At 43.5% G+C, this 24,023-nt stretch overlaps 1 protein-coding gene and 1 long non-coding RNA gene across 6 annotated transcripts in view; one reads left to right on the top strand and one right to left on the bottom strand.

Annotated features, from left to right (window-relative positions):
• Window positions 1-24,023, top strand: part of APBA1 (amyloid beta precursor protein binding family A member 1) — a 237,291-nt gene that overhangs the window by 166,168 nt on the left and 47,100 nt on the right. The gene's annotated exons all lie outside the window — the stretch shown is intronic.
• LOC132345956 (uncharacterized) lies at window positions 21,418-23,249 on the bottom strand. The gene is made up of 2 exons (XR_009495577.1): window positions 23,015-23,249; window positions 21,418-21,848 (listed from the first exon to the last, which is right to left on the bottom strand). It is a non-coding gene; the product is annotated as an uncharacterized lncRNA (long non-coding RNA).

The following is a 24,023-nucleotide window of genomic DNA, read 5'->3' as shown; positions in this document are numbered from 1 at the left end:
GACCCTCCAGTACTAGCAGGTAGGTCTGGCCCAGTGTCTTATGAGGTCACTGCTTTTTTTCCCTAGTTCCTGGTGTGCACAAGACCTTGTGTGCCTTCCAAGAGTGGAGTTTGTTTCCCTGAGTCCCTTGAAATTCCTGCGATCAAGCTAGATTCTCTGGGGGCTCCTCCTCCCATTGCCGGACTCCCAGGCTGGGAAGCCTGTTGTGGAGTTCAGAACTTTCATTCCTGTGGGAGAGCTTTTGTGGTACAATTATTTTCCAGTTTGTGGGTCGTCCACTCATCGGATATGGGATTTGATTTTATCATAACTGTGCCCCTCCTACCGTCTCACTGTGGCATCCGCCTTTAGAAGTGTGGGGTATCTTTTATTGGTACCTTTGAGCATTTTCTGTTGATGGTTTTTCAGCAGTTAGTTGTGATTTTGATGTTTTCCTAAGAAGAGATGAGCTCATGTCCTTTTACTCCCCCATCTTCTCTCTGTCCTGGGTTTCCTAATACATTTGTACTGAGAGGAATCTTAGATTGCCTCTGAGTTTGGCATAAGTTATTGTTCAGAACATAGACAACTAAGCAAATGGAAAAACAATTCAGCTACTTACCTCACTAAAAGCATTCGTTATGCAAGAAATGCAATAATACATTGTGTGTGTCTCAGAGAAGAGCATGTGCATAGTCTTCAGAATGCAAACACCCAATATTGATTAACCAAAAACAGTATCATTGAGTAGATGAGGGAAGGTATAGTATAAAGGAGATAACTCCTAGTCTTTTATAGTAGAAGCCAAGAAATAATATCTGCAATTGAAAAATGAAGGTGAAAGTGTTATTCATTCAGTTGTGTCTGACTCTTTGTGACCCCTTGGACTGTAGCCCACCAGGCTCCTCTGTCCATGGAATTCTCCAGGCAAGAATACAGGAGTGGGTTGCCATTCTCTTCTGCGGGGGATCTTCCTGACCCAGGGATCAAACCCAGGCCTCCTGCATTGCAGACAGATTCTTTACCAGGAGAGCCCTGGGAAATAATGTAAGCAGTTGAAAATCAAGGTGAGGCAGTGTAAACACAATCTTTACGCCTGTGGAAGCAAATACAGGGAGAAATGCTGAAAGGAAACCATGGAGCGCGGAGGAATACGGAAAAGGACTTCGGTTTTTGCTGTAAACCTTATAGTACCATTTGACTTTCAAAACTATGTTTCTCTATTTCTTTGCTTTATGTTTTAAAAATAAGAGCTGGAATCATTATGCAGAGATCAGTCACTGTATAAAGGGGTTATTTCCACATTACTGTCCACTTTCTTGAAAAAAAAAAAAATAAAGGCAAACATTTCTGTATATTATGTGCACAATTTGTAGAAAATGACTGCTGTATTACCTCTGTTGTATGATGAGCTAAGTGTTCTGAGTTTTTCATTTTAATTTCCTGCTGTGTTTGTGTATGCACTGAGCACACACGCTTACATTTTGCTTATATTACACGCATAAGAGTAAAGAGGTAAAAAGTAGGTCAAGGAGTGGGCTGTACTACTTCAGGTGAAGAACCCTAATTGGGAAGTGGATTTGCATCTTGACAGTAAAAACCCTGATGAGTTCAGGATCTGTGGGTTTGATAATGGGCTTAGAGTGTGGAAACTGCTGAACACATGTGGGAAGGATGGCAGCCAGAATATGAATAGCTGCAGTGAGAATGATGTTTGCTGAGGTCAAAGTGGATGCATTGATTTGTCCTCAGGTTTATATACTTACTTAGGTTAATGGTCCATACTTTTAAAATGAAATGTTTTCAATGTGCCTACCTTTACCAGAGTACATATAACGGCCCATTCTGCAACTTAGGGTCAGCAATAAATTGCCATATCCCTGCCAATGGCAAGTAATGCTCTTAAATAACAGAACTTCGTTGTCAGTAACAACAACAACAAAAATACACTTTTCTATGAACTGTGAGGACCTGATGCGACCAGCGTAATGTTTTTAAACATGTCATCATCTTGCTGTTACAACTTGGAAATGAAAAGATTTGATCTGGAAGTCCCTATCAGAGAGCAAATATATAGTTTATTTCAATCATGAAAAAGCAAAAGGAGCTAGAAGAATGTGTGCTTTTGCATTCTCCTCCTGGATCTGAAGTTTTGCTGATTAATTTATCTCACCTTTTGAGTGGTACCTGTCAGTTCAGCTCCAGGCCTGCCCTGTCCACAGGACCAAGCAGTTGTCTCCCCACTGTCATCATATCAGCATTGTATTGGAATGATCGGAGCAAACTGGTCTGATGATCTGCACAGCAGAAGGCAAGGTCTCTAGCTACCCTGTGCTCAATGGAATGAAGATAAGTGATGGGAAAGATTGATTTTCTTAACCCCAGGCTCCAGTTTTTTCTCTTGACCTGATCCCACTCCCAAGAGGAATCTTTCTCAACTTTGTAATGAATTGTCTCACTAGTCAGTGTATCTGTGAAACTATTATGCGGGGAAATACGGGGAAAGCAACAGGGAAGGAAATTGATGATTTCACCTGAGAGCATTTTGTTATCACTTTCCAGATAGAATCACAGCACTTGGGACCACAATTTGGGTGTCTTGACATGCTTGCTTAATAAGTTGGGACTCCAGAAACTTCCCAGGAGTCTTTAGAAAAATTGTGTCAGCTCTCCCACCTGGGCACCCTTGGTATTTTCTGTAAGTGGACTGGGGCTGTATAGGGGACAAAGAGAAGGTACAGGGAGAGGAGCAGATAGATCATAGATAATTGAATTCCATATGTAACCCAATTAAATCCTGGACCCATGTCGTCCTGGGGAATTATGAAATGCACTTTATCTATAAACGTGATCATCTTTTAAATGGGAAGTGATCCCATTACAGGTGTAACTGACGTGTTCTTAATACAGAGATGTAGCTTGTCAGTTCACTTTCTTTGAAACACGGATTTTCACTGACCACTTTGTCGAGAGCAGCTGTAGAGAGGATGTTATTTTATTTTGACAAAAGCCACCTTGCTCTCCCAGAGTCCCACTGGTCTTTGACATATTTTACAGCTTTAGAAGACAAATCATCCCGAATGTCTATGCCCTTTATCTTGGGCAAAGACAGACATTCCTCTAGGAAGTAATTTCCTGATGTAAATTTCAGGTGTGATTAAGCAGACCCCACCCTACCCTGCATTGGCTTACTCATTGGACTAGTAATTACAAATCCTAAATCTGCTCTTGTTTACACAGACTTACGTCTGTACTCCACTTCTTAAACTGGCTCTCACCTCTGTCCAGATTGCATTCCTATTTAGTGCAGGCAGGGCCCTACTCTTTGAATAGATAGCTGCCAGGATTCTTGATTAGAATCTCTGGAGATTTGGTCTTACCATCAGTATTTCTAAGGCGCAATCAAAATTTGTTTTTCTTGTTTAGTTGCTGAGTCGTGTTTGACTCTTTTGTGACCCCATGAACCCACACGGCTCCTCTGTCCATGGGATTTCCCAGGCAAGAATACTGGAGTGGATTGCCATTTCCTTATCCAGGAATCAAACTTGTGTGTCTCCTGCCTGGCAGGCGAATTCTTTACCTCTGAACCACCTGGGAAGCCCCAAAACTGGTAACCACCAGCTTAAACTGTAAACTGCAGTTTAACACTTGATTCTTTGCTGTCTTACTTTCTACTTGTCTCACATGCATTAGCCACTGTCAGTCTATTGAAGGTGTAGTGTTTCCTCCTCCTCTTGTCAGAGATCAGATCAGTCGCTCAGTCGTGTCCGACTCTTCGCGACCCCATGAATTGCAGCACGCCAGGCCTCCCTGTCCATCACCAACTCCCGGAGTTCACTGAGACTCACGTCCATCGAGTCAGTGATGCCATCCAGCCATCTCATCCTCTGTCGTCCCCTTCTCCTCCTGCCCCAAATCCCTCCCAGCATCAGAGTCTTTTCCAATGAGTCAACTCTTCGCATGAGGTGGCCAAAGTACTGGAGTTCAGCTTTAGCATCATTCCTTCCAAAGAAATCCCAGGGCTGATCTCCTTTAGTATGGACTGGTTGGATCTCCTTGCAGTCCAAGGGACTCTCAAGAGTCTTCAACACCACAGTTCAAAAGCATCAATTCTTCGGCGCTCAGCCTTCTTCACAGTCCAACTCAAATTGCACAATGTTGATGATGCTCAGTAAGCACTCATTATATGTAAATCTTAGCCCTGTCGTTGACCTGCTGTAGCTCAACTGAGTTGGTCACCTGCTTTCTTCCTCGACTTCAGTTTCTTCATCAGTAAAATAAGTTATCAGATTTTTTTCCCCAGAATTACAGAGCAAAATGGTTTTGCAAATCCTAAGTCATCCATGGAAATGTGAAATCAGAATTACAACTTTGGAGTATTTTGTTGCCTTGAAAGTGAAAGTCACTCAGCCATGTCTGACTCTTTGCGACCCCATGGACTATACAGTCCATGGAATTCCTCAGGCCAGAATACTGGAGTGGGTAGCCTTTCCCTTCTCCAGGGGATCTTCCCAGCCCAGGGATTGAACCCACATCTCCCACATTGCAGGCAGATTCTTTACCAGCTGAGTCACAGTGGAAGGCCTTAGTAGGTCGAAATTCATTTAACATTTAGGACTGGTCAGTGGCAGACTGTGAATTAGAGAAGTTGGCCATTAGCACACTTTCTCCACTTTCTCTGTTTTCTGCAAGCACTCACATGGTGTTGCCCATCTGCTCAGGCACTCTGAATGCCTCAGGGTCTCCACTTCCACCTTAAGCAGCACTGTATTGTCATATTGTAAGCTCTTCCCCTCGCCAACCCCCAGTCTGATTGATTAAGTCAAACAAAACTGCTAATTAGTGATAATGGCACTTTGCATCACTCCCTTCAGCTAACATTTAGCTTTTATTGATGTCCCCAATTCCAGAGACCAATTGGTGAAAATCTTTTGAGGCAGGAAACGATTTTGGCACTAACATTTCTTAGTCAGAAACCAGCCACTCTCCTGCTGAGAGGGAGGTATTGCCAAAATCCTGGGAAGTGAGGGCTAGATGTTAATACCTGCCCCGATCATGTGTACTTTTGTGCCTAAAGTTTTTCTTTCTTTTTTTTTTTTTTTTTGAGAAAGATGATGTGATGAGGGTGGAGAAGCATCCTGGCTTCATTTCGGCCTTGGTTTCCTTGGTGTCACCTGCTCCCTGTCCTCTCTCCTTTCCCTCTGCCCTGAATTTCAGCATCAACCTACATGGACTTGATTGTTGTTCTTGTTGCTAGGAAACTGTTGACCAAGGTCAAGTGTACATGCTAATTCATTAAGGCTTGTTAGCAACATCTTATCCTGTTGTGATTGTGTTGTCAAGTGTACGTGAGTGAGTGAAAAGAACTGTTTTTGCTGCTGAAGGATTGTTTTCATGAAGGATTCCTGTAAAAGTATCTTTCTCTGAGAGGTCCTTTTTGCCAGTTCACATCTCCTCAGGGAGCTCTGGCCAGCCATAGATTTTCCAGGATCTGAATAGCAAAGGATGGAGCTGAAATGGGATCTGTAGTCAGGTAGGCAGACTTCAGAATGAATCATGTGTTCTGTTGAGGCCTGATTTTCCCTAAGTGGGTAAATTCTGAGCTGGAATGTGATGTATTCTTAGCAGGTAGGAGTCAGGAAGGAGAGTTTTCCTAAGACAGTCAGCTCGCTTTTGTGTCATTTTTTGGCTTGAAAAGAACTAGACCCTAAACATCCTTAACTCAGAGTGTTCTCCGGGCCTGCTGCAGAAGAATATGCATCCCAGTATAGGTTCTAAAACCAACTTCGTTCTGCAATATGGTTCATACTGTTTAGCAAAGGGGGGCTGGCAGACCCTCTAGGTTAACATCCCAGAAGCCTATCCAGAACCACAACTTTAGAACCAAAGGATCTGCTGTCAGGACAGCAAAAATGGGCCGCAGTGTACTTTGCCAAATAGACCTCAGAAACCAATAAGAAACCTCTTCTTAGGTGAATGATAGCAAAGGAATAAATGTGCTCTCAACCATCTGCCATGCAAACTGCCATGAAGTGATTGGGTTGAGCTGTTACTTCCCTTGCTAACACTTTTGGGTTAAATAGAGCACAAGCTACTTATAAGACACTGTGAGTAAGAAGTAGAGCCAGGCCACAAAGCCACACTATTCTTTGCTTTGTCAGTGAACCAGAGAGAGTGGTGACTACTGTATCTCATCAGAAATTGGAGGTCTCGCTCAACTTATCATCTGCACATTTAACACATATTTTCAAGTTCCTCCTATATCTCAAACAGTGTACAAGACGCCAGGGATATAGCAGGCATGGAGATGCAGGTGCTGTCTAAAACACAGAACCTGCCTGTGCAGAGTTTATGATCTGTTCCAGGCTAGTTCTTTGTTGAGCCCTCAGTCCGACCTCCAGGCCTCCCCGCTTTCCTCTGAAGCCACCTTTAATGTCTTAGCTACTTACAGCTGTGTAACAAATTGCTACAGAACTTAGTGGCATGAACCATGCCATGGTGATTATCTCACAGTTTCTGTGGTCAAGATTCTGGCATTACTTCGCTGGTCCTCTGCTTTGGGGCCTCTCTCAGACTGCAGTCAAGGGGTCAGTGGTCTGTAGTTATCTTAAGGCTCACCCGGGGAAAGCCCTGCTTCCAGTAAGCTTGTTGGCAGGATACAGCTCCTCACAGGCCTTTGGAGTGAGGGCCTTGGTTCCTAGCTGAGTGTTGCCCACAGGCCTCTTCGTTCTGTGCCACATGGGTACTCTCCTTGGCTGCTTGTGTTAATAAAGTATGCCAGCTGAGTCTGTTAGCAAGCTGGGCTATAAAAGACTGTGACTTCTAATTACAGAATGACATCCTATCACCTTTGCTGTATTTAGAGTAAATCACTAGCCCACTCTTCTTCCCCAGGAAGAGAATTACACAAGGGTCTGTATACCAAGAGTTGAGGATCACAGGGCCCATTCGAGAAGTCCATCTACTCCATTTGATGTCTTGTCATCCCCTTGTGTTGGCCAAGACCTGCTGGGCCTAAAACCAGCAGCTGCTGGCCTCATCCTCCCCAGTGGACCTCTTCAGCCATTCCCAACTCACAGGCTGTATTAATTTTGTCATCTGGCCAGGAATGGGCAGATCCTGCTGGCCAGCAAAGAATGAAGCCAAAGTGGTGCAGAAGAGAATAGGGGTGAGAGGCAGGTGGCTACATCAGAGACAGTTGGGATTCAGAAGAACCTATGGAAATGGGGAGGAAGAGGGATTGTCCCGAAGGAAAACGCACAACCACACACATTCTTAAGTAGAAGCATTTTAACATTATTGTCAAGGGACTTCCGGGGCCAAAAGATTTTGCCATAAAGAGTGCTTCTTAAGCTAAGGCAGAGCTTTCAACCACTGTTCTGCTGATCCCCCTGGACTTTGGGGATGGGGGAGGCCTGGACCAATGGGTATGTTGCCTTCAACTCCGGCAGCATCAATTGGGGCTCCAGACCCTGTCTGGGTGACTCTGAATGCTATCATCTCTCCACACGTCATGACACAAAAAGAGGTGGCAAGGCGCCTGGGATGAGGGGTCTTGCTGGTGCTGAGAAAACAGCCTTGGAGCCTGGCTGGCATCCTGATGCCCTGAGTCCTCCCCCAGATGTGGGTGCGGCTCCCATTCTTTGTGTTCCCATCTCAACCGTTGTCTTGTTATGGGGGCTGTTTTCCATTGCAGGTGTTATCCATTATGGATGAGGCATGGAGAAGGCCGTGGTGAATAATTTAGCAGGTTTCGGGTGCAGATTGAACATTAAAGGGAAGGAAAGGCTGAAAAGAAGAGAGCCAGGGGAAGCATTCTGGATTCTGTTGCAACAAGAGGATGCTATGTGAAGGTGCTTTCTGTAACGTTCCAGATCTGCCTTTCTTTGTAGTCTCTCTAGTGATTTTTAAGTCTTAGGTGTGATGGTGATTCTCTGGTTAATAACTGAAAAAATTCCAACCTTTCCACAGCAACAGTGAAGATTCTGATGACTTCAGCCTGTCCTGAGTGGTTCATGAGTTCAAATCAGAGCAGTTTCTAAGAGTGATAATGGCAGATTGGTTCCACCCTTGAGCTGGGAGAGTTCAGTGGTAGGGGTTATTCAGTCTGGACACTTGAGAATCAACACCCAAAGGTTTCTGTCTTTTAAATAATCGATGGAAAGAAGACAGTATCTGGAGAAATGCCCAGTGCTATAAATTCAGAAGAAATACCTGCTGCATTGCTCACCATTTAGAAAAAGCCTCCTTGAATGGGACTGACAGCCACAAGTTTTGCAGCAGACTGACCCAGATTATAGTAGGTACAATCTGACTGTGAGCAGAGCGGTCAGAAACACAAGAACAGGCGAGGAGCGCAGAGAAGTGCCCGAGGACCTGCTCTCTCTGGCCTGGCCTACAGAGTTGTCCATAGCACAGGAAGCTGTCCCCTAACATGGGTGGATTTTCCAGTTGTGGATCATTCAGGTCCTTTGCTTCTCTCTCTTCTGCCTTTTGACTCTTACAGTTCATCAGGTGAACTAGGGAGAGAGACCTGTCATCCTGTCTCGTAAAGGGATTGGTGAGAAAGAAGGCTGAAGCCATCTGTTACGGTGGGTGTCTTGCACGTTCTGTACCTTTCATCGTTTGTGCATCCACGGCCTCCCCCATTGCCATGGCTAGTTAAGAGGTAGATTGACGCTGGGAGGTCTGTCTGTCTGTCTTCAGCCTTCAGAACCACCCTGCCCAACTCTGTTCCCATTAGTTCCTTCCAACTCAATTCCACCTGTATTAGTCTTGTCTTTCCTGAGAATAAGTGGACACAGTCCAGCTCTCAAAGCCAGTTTGGGTTTACCTACTGTTGTTCAGTTGCTCAGGAGTGTCTGACTCCTTGTGACTCCATGAATGGCAGCACTTCAGGCTTCCCCATCCTTCACTATCTCCCAGAAGTTTGCTCAAACTCATGTCCATTGAGTCAATGATGCCATCCAACCATCTCATCCTCTGTCACCCGCTTCTTCTCCTGCCTATAATCTTTCCCAGCATCAGGGTCTTTTCTAGTGAGTCAGCTCTTTGCATCAGGTGGCCAAGGTATTGGAGCTTCAGCATCAGTATCAGTCCTTCCAATGAATATTCAGGGTTAATATCCTTTAGGATTGACTGTTTGCTCTCCTTGCAGTCCAAGGGACTCTCAAGAGTCTTCTCCAACACCACAGTTCGAAAGTGTCCATTCTTTGGTGCTCAGCCATCTTTATGGTCCACCTGTCACATTCGTGCACGACTACTGGAAAAACCATAGCTTTGACTACCCGGGCCTTTGTTGGCAGAATCTGCTTTTTAATACATTGTCTAGGTTGGTCATAGCTTTTCTTCCAAGGAGCAACCATCTTTTAATTTCATGGCTGCAGTCATCATCTGCAGTGATTTTGGAGCCCAAGAAGATAAAGTTTGTCACTATTTTCATTTCTTCCCCATCTATTTGCCATTAAGTGTTGGGACCAGATGCATGATCTTCATTTTTTGAATATTGGGTTTTAAGCCAGCTTTTTCACTCTCTTCTTTCACCTTCATCAAGAAGCTCTTGAGTTCTTCTTTGCTTTCTGCCATTAGGGTGGTGTCATATGCATATCTGAGGTTATTGATATTTCTCCCAGCAATCTTGATTCCAGCTTGTGCTTCATCCAGCCCAGAATTTTGCATGATACTCTGCATATGAGTTAAATATGCAGGGTGACAATATACAGCCTTGACATTCTCCTTTCCTAATTTTGAACCAGTCCATTGATCCCTGTCTGGTTCTAACTGTTATTTCTTGACCTGTATACAGGTTTCTCAGGAGACAGGTAAGGTGGTCTGGTACTCCCATCTATTTAAGAATTTTCCACAGTTTGTTGTGATCCACACAGTCAAAGGCTTTAATATAGTCAATGAAGCAGAAGTAAATATTTTTCTCGAATTCTCTTACTTTTTCTATGATCCAATGGATGTTGGCAATTTGATTTCTGGTTTCTCCACCATTTCTAAATCCAGCTTTTACATCTGAAAGTTCTTAGTTCACATACTATTGAAGCCTAGCTTGGAGGATTTTGAGCATGACCTTACTAGCATGTGACATGAGTGCATTTGTGCAGTAGTTTGAACATTCTTTGGCATTGCCCTTATTTGGGATTGAAATGTAAACTGACCTTTTCCAGTTTTGTGGCTGCTGCTGAGTATTCCAAATTTGCTGGCATATTGGGTGCAGAACTTTAACAGCATCATTATTTTAGGATTTGAAATAGCTCAGCTGGGATTCTATCACCTCCACCAGCTTTGTTTGTAGCAATGCTTCCTAAGGCCCACTTGACTTCACACTCCAGGATATCTGGCTGTACATGAGTGAGCACACCATCATGGTTATCCAGGTCATTAAGACCTTTTTTTGTGTGATTCTTCTGTGTATTCTTGTTGGTGTGTATCAAACCACGTTGACCATGGGGGCAGCTTCTTTTTGTGTTTGGGTATCTGACTTGCCATTTCCGCTTATTCAGATTTCAGTGCGAGGGTGTTGAGGAAATGTGAAGAGGTGGGGAGGGTCCACTCTCAGCATCCTGTGCCCCCAGCCCCTGGCTGGCCACATGCCCAGGTTTGTTCTGACACTGGCTCTGAGTGAGCCTCTTTTCCCCAACTCCCGCCCCTTCCTTCCATATGAACTGGATGCTCTTTTCACAGGTTCTATAAACATAGCAGAGTTTAGAGCGTGTGAAAGTTTCTGGTAGCACCTCAGAACCGACTTTATTTTCCCCCAGAAATAGTAGGCTTTACTGCCAGAAGAGGGAGGCCAGCCCCTCCTCAGAAACATCAGGTGATGATGCTCCAGCAGTGACGCACGACTGCCGGGACCATCGGGCACTGAGGGGTTAATGCAGCTGGGTCAGACACCTGGGAGTTGGTCACATCTCCTGTTACAAGTTACATTATTGACTTGGCCATCTAACACCACTGGAAACAATCCACCAGACACACACTGGGATCGGGAGTTAGCCTCTGCTCACAAGTGGATGCTCAAGAGCTGGCCCTGCTACCCAGAAAGCACCCATAAAGATGGAGAATTTCTGGATGTACCAATTTGAGTGTCACGAAGATGAGGTAAGTGGATCCTCAGCTTCACAGCTATGTTTGCTGCTTTGCTCTTGGTTTTCTTCTAGTCCTGTCAGATTGTATGCTTTCTGCATTTCCCTTGACAGTAGGAGTAAGTGAACAGAGCTGAAATAGGATGGGAAGAGATGTAATCAGCTTTGCCTGTTGCTGGTTAGTCCAAGACGACCTGAAAAAAAAAAAAGGCTGACCACTTAGAAAGATTGCACTTAGCTTCCTCTCCATCAGCGTCACATTATTTGCTATTAGCGTTCTGATAAATGAGTTCATTTAGGCACTGTAGCCTCTAATTCCAGGCTCTTTGCTGTGTCTTTTGCGTCCATAATGCTAATGAAAATGAATGGAGATTAGTGCCTTGCACGTTAGGAACTGATTTGCTAATAAATGGGCTGATGGGCAAAGTGAACCCTGTATAGTACCTGGCACATAGTAAGCTGTCAACAAACAGTAGCTATTATTGTTTTTAGTAGATAACGTGTTATTACATCAAATGGTTTGCTCTTAGCTGCATCTCTTAATACAAACTAAAAGCCACTTTGGTTTTCCTCTCACCGAGCTCACGTTCAGTATGGCCTGAGGATGCTTGTGCAGGAGGACCATCAGGAATATGGACCTAGATGGAAAATGAACATGATGGAGGCCTCCTCGTAAATGAGTCCATCACAAGTCGTAGCATTTCAAATAAATACAGTGAGGCTTTTTCAAAGGGGGAAAGATAACATTGGTTTATAGATCAGTTTTATCAGATGATAAGTTATCAAATGTTTCAGGAATGACTTTAGATAATAATTAGTCAATTTTTTTCCTTTGAGAACATGGTTTCAGAAGCATAGAGCCCTTCAGGTAGTGATAAAATGAGTGATCTGCGTGGTCCCCTGAAGAGGAAAGCAGCCTGTACCTAGGAGATCGCTGCAGTGCAAGGCTTTCTCCAAGCTGCTAGATGGACTGGATCCTCACACTAGCAGTCTTGCCGAGGGTTTAGCAGACTTGGGACTGGGAATGTGAGCATTTTCCCTGTGGGAAAAGAAAATGGAAATGCTTAGAATATTCTGACAGTTATCTCAAAATGTTCCGTTAGTATTAATTGAATCCATTATAAATGTGTATATAAAACACTTCCTTAGGCCCAGGCTATTATCATTTTAATGACATAATTATGCCCCTACAATGCCTATGCTAACTTTCCTGCTTCACCACATTAAGGAAATACAAATATGCATTGATAATACAGTTTGAATGGAAAGTGAATAATTATGGGTTTCTTCAGCAGTTTTGATTTTCAGAAGCACAAACATATCTTGGAGCAAGGAAAAACTAATCATATATTTGGTATTTTTTTTAATAATTGTAACATAGAATAGGTTAATTTAAAACACTTTGTATCAGTGAGGAAAACAGTGTGCATTTACTTGAGGAAAAGGATAACACTGGTTGAAATGATATACATACTGAAAAAGCTATCTGAGAACACCAGAGACACAGAAGTCACCCCCCACACCCTACCCCACCCCCAAAGTAGAAGTTTCTCAGAAAGACTAGAGCCTATACTGTGACCTGCCCTAGGTAATCCCCTGCCCTTGAAAGTCCATATGCATTCTTCGGCACTCAGCCTTCTTTATGGTCCAACTCTCACATCCATACGTGACTACTGAAAAAACCATTGTGGCTCTATTGGTAAAGACCCCACCTGCTAATACAGGAGACGTAAGAGACACAGGTTCAATCTCTGGGTCAGGAAGATCCCCTGGAAGGGGAAATGTCAACCCACTCCAGTATTCTTACCTGGAAAATTACATGGACAGAGGAACCTGGCAGACTACAGTCCATGGGGTCACAAAGAGTTGGACATGACTGATCAACTAACACTTCACTTCTCACATCCACATGTGACTGGAAAAACCATAGCTTTGACTATATGGAACTTCGTCAGCAAAGTGATGTTTCTCCTTTTTAATACACTAAGTTTGTCATAGCTTTCCTTCCAAGGAGCAAGTGTATTTTAACTTCATAGCTGCAGTCACCATCCACAGTGATTTTGGAGACCAAGAAAATTAAAATAGAGTTGGACCATAAAGAAGCCTGCGTGCCAAAGAATCGATGCTTCGAATTGTGATGCTGAAAGAGAAGACTTCAGAGTCCCTTGGACAGCAAGGAGATCAAATCAGTCAATCCTACAGGAAATCTACCCTGAATATTCATTGGAAGGACTGATGCTGAAGCTCCAGTACTTTGGCCACCTGATGCGAAGAGCTGACTCATTGGAAAAGACCCTGATGCTGGGAAAGATTGAGGGCAGGAGGAGAAACGGGTGACAAAGAATGAGATGGTTGGATGAAATCATTGACTCAGTGGACATAAGTTTTAGCAAACTCTGGGAAATAGTGAAGGATAGGGAAGCCTGGCATGCTGCAGTCCATGGGGGTCACAAAAAGTTGGATATGACTGCGTGACTGATCAAAAACAAAAATGAAATCTGTCACTGCTTCCACTTTTCTATTTGCAATGAAGTGAAGGGACCAGGTGCCATGATCTTAGTTTTCTGAATATTGAGTTTTAAGCCAGGTTTTCTACTTTCCTCTTTCACCCTCTTCAGGAGGCTCTTTAGTTCCTCTTCACTTTCTGCCATTAGAGTGGTATCATCTGCATATCTGAGATTGTTGATATTTTTCCCAGCAATCATGATTCCAGCTTAGAGTCATCCAGCCTGGCATTTCCCATGATGTACTCTGCATACATGTTAAATAAGCAGCGTGACAATATATAGCCTTGACGTACTCCTTTCCCGGTTTTGAACTAGTCCGTTGTTCCATGTCCAGTTCTGACTGTTGCTTCTTGACCTGCATATAGGTTTCTCAGGAGGCAGATAAGATGGTCTGGTACTCCCATCTCTTTAAGAGTTTTCCACAGTTTGTTGTGATCCACACAGTCAAAGGCTGTAGTGTAGTATATGAAGCAGATGTTTTTCTGGTATTCCTTTGTTTTATCTATGATCCAATGGATGTTGGCAATTTGATCTCTGGTTCCTTTACCTTTTCTAAATCCATCTAGTACACCTGGAATTTCTTAGTTCAAATACTGCTGGAGCCTAGCTTGAAGGATTTTGAGCATTAATTACCTTGCTGGCATGTGAAATGAGCACAACTGTGCGGTAGTTTGAGCATTCTTGGGCATTGCACTTCTTTGGGATTGGAATGAAAACTGACCTTTTCTGGGTCTCCTATATTGCAGGCAGATTCTTTACCATCTAAGCCACCAGGCAATCAATGTATATTCAATATTCTGTGATAAACTGTAATGAAAAAGAACATGAAAAAGAATGTATATATATGTATAACGAAATCACCACTGTACAGCAGAAATTAGCACAACACTATAAATCAATAAAATAAAAATAGTGACAAGAACTCTGAGCTACATGTGCCCACAAACTTCCATATGAGCACATGAATGCAATGCTGAGTGTGTCCAGAACATACTTTGTATGTAAACCTTTTTCTTTTTTGTGTTTCCTTTTTCCTCTGATATTAAAGAATTGGTGCCCATGCATCCTTCCATATATTTAACACTTTTCTGGAACTCCTTTTGTATTTTTTTATGGGGAATCCTGATTAAGCACTTGAAGAAGAAAATGTAAGTTAATCATAAATTCTGCCTTCAAAGTGATTATTAAATACTGTAACTAAAATATTATCTAATAGTATTATAATTTTATGAAATATAATGGAGAAAGTAATGCACCATAAGAATGTCACAGATAAAATACAAGCAATTCCCATAGGAGAGGGATTCATTTTGCCTAAGAGAACTGGAAAGACTTCATGAAAGAACTAGTATTTGAAGTGGGCCTTTGCAGGGTTCTGAACATGTGGAGTTCAGACAAGAACATAAACAAAGGTTCACAGCAGAAACTCACAGGGAACAGAAAGTTCAGTGGCTTGATCACAGACAATAAGAACTGGAAGGGTGGAAAATGGTAAAAAAAAATTAAGGTCAAACCTTGGATGCCTTAAGTGCCAAGGTAAAAGAGTCTAGGATTTATTCTTTAAGCAAAAAGGAACCTCTAAAGTTTTTGAATTGAGGAATGAATTCCTCAGTTCAGTTCAGTTCAGTCGCTCAGTCATGTCCGACTCTCTGCGACCCCATGAATTGCAGCACGCCAGGCCTCCCTGTCCATCACCAACTCCCGGAGTTCACTCAGACCTACGTCCATCGAGTCAGTGATGCCATCCAGCCATCTCATCCTCTGTCGTCCCCTTCTCCTCCTGCCCCCAATCCCTCCCAGCATCAGAGCTTTTCCAATGAGTCAACTTTTCGCATGAGGTGGCCAAAGTATTGGAGTTTCAGCTTCAGCATCAGTCCTTCCAAAGAAATCCCAGGGCTGATCTCCTTCAGAATGGGCTGGTTGGATCTCCTTGCAGTCCAAGGGACTCTCAAGAGTCTTCTCCAACACCCCAGTTCAAAAGCATCAATTCTTCACAGTCCAACTCTCACATCCATATATGACCACAGGAAAAACCATAGCCTTGACTAGACAGACCTTTGTTGGCAAAGTAATGTCTCTGCTTTTGAATATGCTATCTAGGTTGATCATAACTTTCCTTCCAAGGAGTAAGCGTCTTTTAATTTCATGGCTGCAGTCACCATCTGCAGTGATTTTGGAGCCCCAAAAAATAAAGTCTGACAGTGTTTCCACTGTTTCCCCATCTATTTCCTATGAAGTGATGGGACCAGATGCCACAATCTTTATTTTCTGAATGTTGAGCTTTAAGCCAACTTTTTCACTCTCCACTTTCACTTTCATCAAGAGGCTTTTTAGTTCCTCTTCACTTTCTGCCATAAGGGTGGTGTCATCTGCATATCTGAAGTTATTGATATTTCTCCCGGCAATCTTGATTCCAGCTTGTGTTTCTTCCAGTCCAGCATTTCTCATGATGTACTCTGCACATAGCTTGTTAAAATTGTATTTAAAATAATGAGAGTAAATAGGTGCTTCATGAGAGGTCTCAATGTCTTACTCAGTTTTGCCTGATGTAACAAGATAGCATAGACCTGGTGGCTTAAGCAACAGGAATTTATTTCTCACAGTTTTGGAGCCTAGGAGGTCTGAGATGAGGGTACAAGGATGGTCAGTTTCTGGTGAGTGTTCTCTTCCTGGCTTGTAGATGGCCATCTTCTTGCTGTGTTGGGGTGGAAGGTGAAGAGGAACCAAGTTATCTTGTGCCTCTTATAAGGGCACTAATCCTGTTCACAAGGGCTCCATCCTCATGACTAATCACCTCCCAGAGGCCCCACCTCCTCATTTCATTCTGCTGCGGGGAGGGGGACAGGTTGGGGTTTTAATATATATGTTTGAGAGGGACATTAACTATAACACTGGTGAAGAATGTTCATGAGTTCTTAGTGTTTGGGTTACATGTTATATGTCAGCTGTAACTTTAAAAAAAAAAACAAAAAAAAACAACCTTATTTTCAGGCTCTGTGAGTTTCTCCATATAGTTGAAGTTGCTAAATAATTCATAGGCTTGGTGAAACTGTAATTTTAAAGAATTATTTCTCCTACCCTTGGTTGCAGTGAAATTTTTGTCACTGAGTCCCCTTTGAAGAAGTGGATCTTTGTGTATTGGGATTCATCAGACTTGGCTGGAGCCAGCTGGGATCTTTTACCAGGTGTCCTAAACAGTGGAGTGTGTCATGGTCATATGTGAGCTGTCATCATTTAACCCTAGAACAATGAACATGAACGTGGTTCTCTTTTGTAAATCAATCACCGTAATAGCATCATCCTCAATCTTCATATTCCAACATGCTGTCTTGAATGGGAGATAGTGAACATGCCAGAAACTTCATACAGTCATGGTGTGTACCCCCTAGCCATAGCCAATAATGAGTTATTCTTGCCATTATACCAGTGAGAGTCTTGGGGCTTATAAAGTAATTTAAAATCTTTGTCGTATGGTTTTTATAGAGCCTTCTGTGTGCTTTTTAATTTTATTCATGAATAAAATGTTAATAAGGAATGAAGCAAGATGAGATGAAGAAAATATCCCCATGGGTATGCATTGTCCTTGTGAACACTCTCCCATAAGGGCAAAGTAATTTTTGTTATTATTGTAATCTTAAAAGATTCTCAAATATTGGTTAAGTGCTTTGTTCATGCCCAGGCACTGAGCTGATTCTGTGTGCATTGTTACCGATTAATCCTCATGTCATTCCCAACCCTCATGTCATTCTCAAAAGAGTCAGAGAGGTTGGGAACCTCGCGGTGAGTGGTGAAGCCAGGATTCACATGCAGTGCAGGTCTGCCAGATGCTGTTGTTTGAGTGCTTAGCCCTTTCAGTATCCTGAAACCTGAGTTGCAATCTTACTTGTTCTGCCACAAGAGAAAATTAAAACGTCAGTATTTTCAAAGGAGAAATGTAACTTGTGTTCCCTATAATCACCTATGCTTTTGAAAATGGACTCTAATATTGGAAAGCCAGAACATGGTAGCTTTGAAAACTTGACCAGTGTCTTAGGAATTCATTGACTTTTTTTTTAAACTTCCCGCCAACCAGGAGCCTTTCTCAGGGCCTTCCAAGTCCTGGGCTCTGTGGCACAGAATACTTGTGTCTTCACTGGAAGCCTTCTCTGATCCAATGGTCTTTCCTCCCACCTGCTCATGTCTGCTATGGCTGCTGTCATGTCATATTTTAACCAACCAGGGGAGACAGCAGGAGTGTCCCAAAGGATTCTTGTGTCAGTGTACCTTCAAAGGTCTACTTAAAATTAATTCACTTACAACAAATGCCAAGATTTCAAAGAAGTATGGGGAGAAAGGGATTTGATTAGAACTTTACCTTGAAACAACCCACTCCAGTATTCTTGCCTAGAGAATCCCTTGGACAGAGGAGCCTGATAGGTTACAGTCCACAGGGTCACAAAGAGTCGGACACGACTGAGTGACTTCACTTCACTTCACTTTACCTTGAAAAACAGTACTAAAAATTACAAACATAAGCTTAGTTTATTTTTTGATCAACATGTCAATTATAACTTCATCTATATATGAACTCTTAGAGAAGTATTTTTTCAATTTATCTCATTGAAGTATAGTTGATTTACAATGTTGTATTAATTTCTGCTATGCTGAAAAGTGATTGTTATACATATATATGTTATTTTTCATATTGTTCTCCATTATGGCTTATTACAGGATATTGAATGTAGTTCCCTGTCCCTGGTAGGACCTTGTTGTTTATCTACCCTATATATAATATGTAATAGTTGGCTTCTGCTAACCCCAGACTCCCAATCTGTCCCTCCCTCCTCCTTCCTCCCTCCGTCTTGGCAACCATAAGTCTATTCTGTCTGTGAGTCTGTCTCTGTTTCACAGATAAGTTCATTTATGTCATATTTTAGATTCCAATAGTATTTGTCTTTCTCTCTCTGACTTCTCTCAGTATGGTCTCAGTCCATCCATGTTACTGCAGATGGCATTATTTCATTCTTATTTGTGGCAGAGTAGAATTCCATTGGCTATATGTACTACATCTTCTTTATCCATCCTTTTGCTGACGGACATTTAGGTTGTTTCCATGTCATGGCTACTGTGAATAGTGCTGCTCTGAACATACGGGTCAGTTCAGTTCAGTCACTCAGCCATGTCCAGCTCTTTGTGACCCCATGGACTGTAGCACGCCAAGCTTCCCTGTCCATCACCGACTCCTGGAGCTTGCTCAAACTCATGTCCATCAAGTCAGTGATGCCATCCAAACATCTCATCCTCTCTGAACATAGGGGTACACTTATCTTTTTAAATATAGTTTTGTTTGGATGTATGCCCAGAGTGGGATTGCTGGATCATACTCTATTTTTAGTTTTTACGGAACCTCCATACTGTTTTCCATGGTGACTGCACCGATTTACACTCCCAACAACAGTATGGGAGGGTTTCCTTTTCACCACACCCTCTCCAGCATCGCTCTTAGTGTGAGGTGATACCTCACTGTAGTTTTATTTTCATTTCTCTAATAATTCATGGTAATGAGCATCTTTTCATGTGCTTATTGGCCATTTATATGAATTTTTTTGAGAAATGTCTACTTAGTTCTGCCCACTTTTTTTTTTTTTACTGGGTTGTTTGTTTCTGTTATTGAGTTGTATGAGCTAAGAGAAGAAGTATTGACTTAAAGAGTCATAATTTTTCTCAGAAAAAAGTCATTGAATCATACACTAGAACAACTGCCTTCAGTTCACACATGACTCTTGCAGCATGAGCAGAAACAGTCCTTTCAATCAGAGAAAGGACTATTTCAGCAAAAATATTTAAAGACTGTTTTCCCAAGGACCTCTATTATCAGATGTTCCAGTCATGCTTTTTTTTGAAGCACCTCTAACATCATTATTGGCAATGGACAGGGAGGCCTGGCATGCTACAGTCCTTGGGGTCACAAAGAGTCGGACACAACTGAGTGACTGAACTGAACTGAACATCAGTATCCTTCCTTTTTTCTCTTTTTAATTGTTAACTGGTGTAACTCTGCCAACTTTTTGATGGCTCATAGTGGGTTTGAGCAGTTCTCCAGTTTTACCACCTTCAGTTTTGAGATTCTGCTTTCTCTTTATTTTTGCAGTATTTGCACTTCTGCCCTGCAGTGCAGTTGCTGTTTTGTTCTGGTTTGGTTTTGTCTGGAAACACCAGATGGTCCCAGCAGTCAACAGAGATCAGCTGACAAAGATGTGGACCAGACAGATGCTAATGTTTGAGAGGGAAGACTGTGAAGACAGACACTAACCCTGCAAGTAGTTGGCTCCTCAGTGGTGGTTTTTATGTTAAGGTGACTTGCTTTCTCAGGGCCTCGATGACATTCCTTACAGAGGACATCTTGCATGTGTTCATGGGTCTGTCTGCCCTGCCAGACCGGGAGCTCCTTGGGCACAGGCAGGGACCTGGGCTTCTCCAGACACTTATCAGCACTTCCGCATTAGATAAGTGAGTGAATGACCCAGGTCAAACTTACTTTTTTGTCTTTTGACTAGAATTCCTCCTGAAGTCTCTCACCATCCCCGTACACCTCTCCACATCACAGCCTTGCTCTCAGCGCTGCCTCAGTCCTTAGGCTTTTCTGAAAACAGCACTGTCCATTTGGAGAGAGCCAGGGGTTCTTTACCCATAGCCTTGGGGTGTTCTCAGTGTCATTCCGTCAGCTTTTCTGGGTGATAATGTGTTCTTTTTGCAGATATCCAAGGATGAAAGAGGATTAGGGGAAAGGGAAGACCAAAGTGGTAACTCAACCCCTCAGTCCTTTAGATCTTCCAGTTCAATTCAGGAAATAGTTAATAAAGTGCCTAGACTGTGCTTCTCCAATGAGGACAACAGGCCAGTGACTTATAAAGAAAATAGCCTCTGGGCAGAGAGTAGGCACAGTCTGTCACCAAGTGGGGCTCCAGTGACTGGTCCCAGCCCTGCTGTTCAGCCTATTTCTCCCCTCCCTGCAGAGCTGTGCTTCCCTCCCTGCCTCTGTTTCTAGTTCCCTCCCTCTTCCCAATCCCATCCTGCTGCATGAAGACCATCCAGTTTTCAGGGCTCAGCTGAAGCAGTGCCTTCCCAGTGCAGTAGCGCTGCTGGTACACACTCCTTCCCTCCTGCAGAAGTGGGCCCTCCCAACTCTGTGTCTCCGTGTATGAATGCGTGTCTCCACCCCCTGCCGTGGCGCTGACTTCATACGTTTCCTCCTCCTACCTGGAAAGGGGTGGATGGAACAACCACAGCATCTCTTGCCTCTTTGTTTCTGGGTCCAGTGCTAGGAACACAAGGAGGCACTGAAATATCTACTGGAGGAATAAATAAGTAATAATTAATCATGCACTGCTTTTCACCCCTGCAAGCATAGCCTGAAAGTGCCATGAACTGTTTGTCTGTCTCACCCCCAACCATCAACAGTTTATGTGCCCCTAGGAGATGTCCAGTGAATGAAAATGACTGATTGGCTTTCCCTCCAGATGCTGTTGCATCCTCGGACCTAAGGACAGGATTATCTATCTCTTGTCCTGGCATTAAAGAGCCTAAGTCTGAAGACTGGGAGCTCTGCTTTTACCACCCCAGAGCTGTGGTGAATCAGCTAGAACATAATCTACAGAAAACAAATGGTTGAGCTTAAGGAGACCTCCTGTAATTCCAGAGCAGGGAGTTGTCAAGTCATCTTTGAACAGTGCCTTCCTAGAGACCCAGGCACTTGCCTTTGTCAATCTCCAAGCCCACCTTTGCTTCCCACCCTTGGTCTCATTTGCCTGAAATTGAATATCCATCCAGTAACCCAGAAAGCATGAGACTCCAGACAGAAATATGTAATGATAGTTTTTACTTTTGCGAAATTTTGCCTCCAATACATTCTTTGAAAGTAAAAACTATTTTCCAATTTCTGGTTTTCTCTCTGCTCTTCAGCATATGAAGAGGCAGAAGTTGGGGTGAGGGGCAAAGGGCTTTTAAAGCAGACATTTGAGATGAATTGACATTAACATCTTGGTTTGGGCTCCATGGAGTCTGTGTCTGCTCTGAAGGTGTTTTTGCATCTTGACTTTGTCAGCAGTGGTGTAGTGGGTAGTAGGCTTCCAGGTAGGGTAATCTCTTGGGGACAGTTTTGTGCTTTAAAGGGACTTTGCTGGAGCTAAGGTCAGAGTCTTCACAGGCAAAGCCATTTCTCTAGTTTTCCAGTTCAAAATGCAGATGTAGCAGTGTAGGGGTCCCATAACAGAAGGAGGCTTATCACTGACCTCTAAAAATAATACAAGAAAGTAGTTATTGACTGCTTTTGGCACAACTTGGAAAACATGGTAAGGCTGAAAACCACATTGACATCATTTATTCAGTAAACATTTAGTGAGTGAATCCCTGCTGTTCACGAGTGCCCAAGGCGAGGCACTCGGATCACCAAGACGAAGACAAGAGCTTTGCTAAAGAGTTCTTGGGAAAGGGGAGGCACACAGAGAAACAGATAATTAGCAAACCTGGGACCTGCCATCAGGGGAGAATAGTAGCTTAAACAGAGTCTGAGAAGGCTTCAACAAGATGAGCGCTTTAGAAGGAGAGAACAAGGGAGAAGGCTCTAGGTGGAGGTCAGTAATTGCTTGTGCAAATAGAAGGAAGCTCAAGGGACCTCATGTGCATGTGGAAGGCTAGGGACGGGAAGTGGCTTCTAATCAGGCCTGGTGTGGGTCCCGTGAGAGCCTCGGCGAGACATGCGCACCAGAGTCACATGTGTACCTCTTCCCGGGGGTCCCGTGGTGGGTGACTGGCGCTGGTCACCAAGCCTTATTGTGGGGTCGGACCTGCCTCTCCTGTACCCCAGCCTGCTCTGCAGATAACCTGTCTTCTCACATCATCCAGAGATGACCCGGTGCTCACAGCACTGCAAAGCCTCCGTTTTTAGAAGCTTTGCAACAGAAGCTAATTAGAGAAATAGGCACTGTGGGATACTTTGGGAGCATTTTTTTTTTTAAATGAAAGTGATACATTGGCTCTCAAACAAAGCAATTAAAGAAAAAGCAGCTGCGCTAGCTTCCCCAGGGATTAGACCTTTAAAATCTTTGTGACAGAGAAAATTACTTGGGGAAAAATAGACATAAATATCTAAGAAGTGCTTCATATTTGAAAAACTAGGAAAATTTAAAGGCATTAAATTCTCATGAAAACTTTACTCCATTAATTTTGAGTAGGCCAGACATAGAGCTAACTCAGCAAGTCCCCACCACCTCTCTGGGGTGCCAAATGAAAAGTTCTGTGTGTTCTTTTCAGAGGCACACAGGGTACCTTTCTTGCATCCAGAGACTGAGGGGCTCAGGTACTTTGTACCTCACGTCACCCTGATGTGTATCCTCTTGGCTTAACTATGGAGCAGCTGATTTCTGCACGTGAGTGATGAAGAGGCTCGCTGGTCCTCACCTCTCTGCTCAGAATCAGGTACATCAGCTCATAGGAAACACATCCAGGCCTCGCAGCAGCAGGTCGAGACAGCACCATGTCTGTGCGCGTAACTCTATGTCTCACCACATCATCCTTCAGTTCATTGGGTATTTCCTGTAACTGAGACTTTTTGGAAAGAATGTATTGTTTTTATGATTTCACCCAGTGCTTGCTGACCCCCCTGCCATGTATGAACATGCCCCCTCCCCTCCTCTGCACCACACTCCATGGAACGTTCACCTTCCCCAAGCAGAGATACATTCCTGATGTCTCTGTACCCCCGCTTCCCCTGGGGCTTGGTCTGTAGAGATCAGGAGCAGGCTCAAGCTACTGCTCGTGTGATTTTGCTTTCATTGCCCAGCATGTACCTCTCCTCACTCATAGCCCTATACTTCCTCAGAGAATAGATCTTTACCTGGACTAGGTTTTATGCCTTCCATCAAACAAGCTGTGAAGCGGTGTGTTCTTGCTCTCAGAGGACCATGGCTACAGAATTCTTAAGCATCCCTGTGGCTCACCTGAAGATTTTCTTCATCCCCCAGATTTTGGGAGCATACAGAAATCTTCAGGGATCAGCTGAGGAGAGTTTTAAGCACCTTCACTGGCCTGGAGCTTCAGATCCATTCAAGCAGGGCCCGCAGAGGGAGCCTGAGCCCATCACCTGGGGGCAGTAACATGCCTGATGGAACCCCTGCTTTCCAAACCTTTTCTAAGTCTTTTTCTTTTTCTTTCTCTTTTATTATTAAGTACATCAATGAGTATTTAAAAGTGTTTTTTTAAGTGGAGAAAGGAGAGGGTGGGACACATTGAGAAAGTAGCATTGAAGCATATCCATTACCATAGGTAAAATAGATAGCTACTGGGAAGTTGCTGTGTGACACAGGGAGCTCAACCTGGTGCTCCGTGACAACCTAGAGGGGTGGGGTGGGGTGGGGTAGGGGGTGGGAGGGGGAGGTTCAAGAGGGAGGGGAACGTATGTATACTTAGG

The sequence above is a fragment of the Bos taurus genome, chromosome 8 (assembly GCF_002263795.3).
Source record: "Bos taurus isolate L1 Dominette 01449 registration number 42190680 breed Hereford chromosome 8, ARS-UCD2.0, whole genome shotgun sequence".
In the NCBI taxonomy this organism is placed as follows: Eukaryota; Metazoa; Chordata; class Mammalia; order Artiodactyla; family Bovidae; genus Bos; species Bos taurus.
The sequence above is the reverse complement of the archived record's forward strand: the minus strand, read 5'-3'. Positions and strand labels throughout refer to the sequence as shown.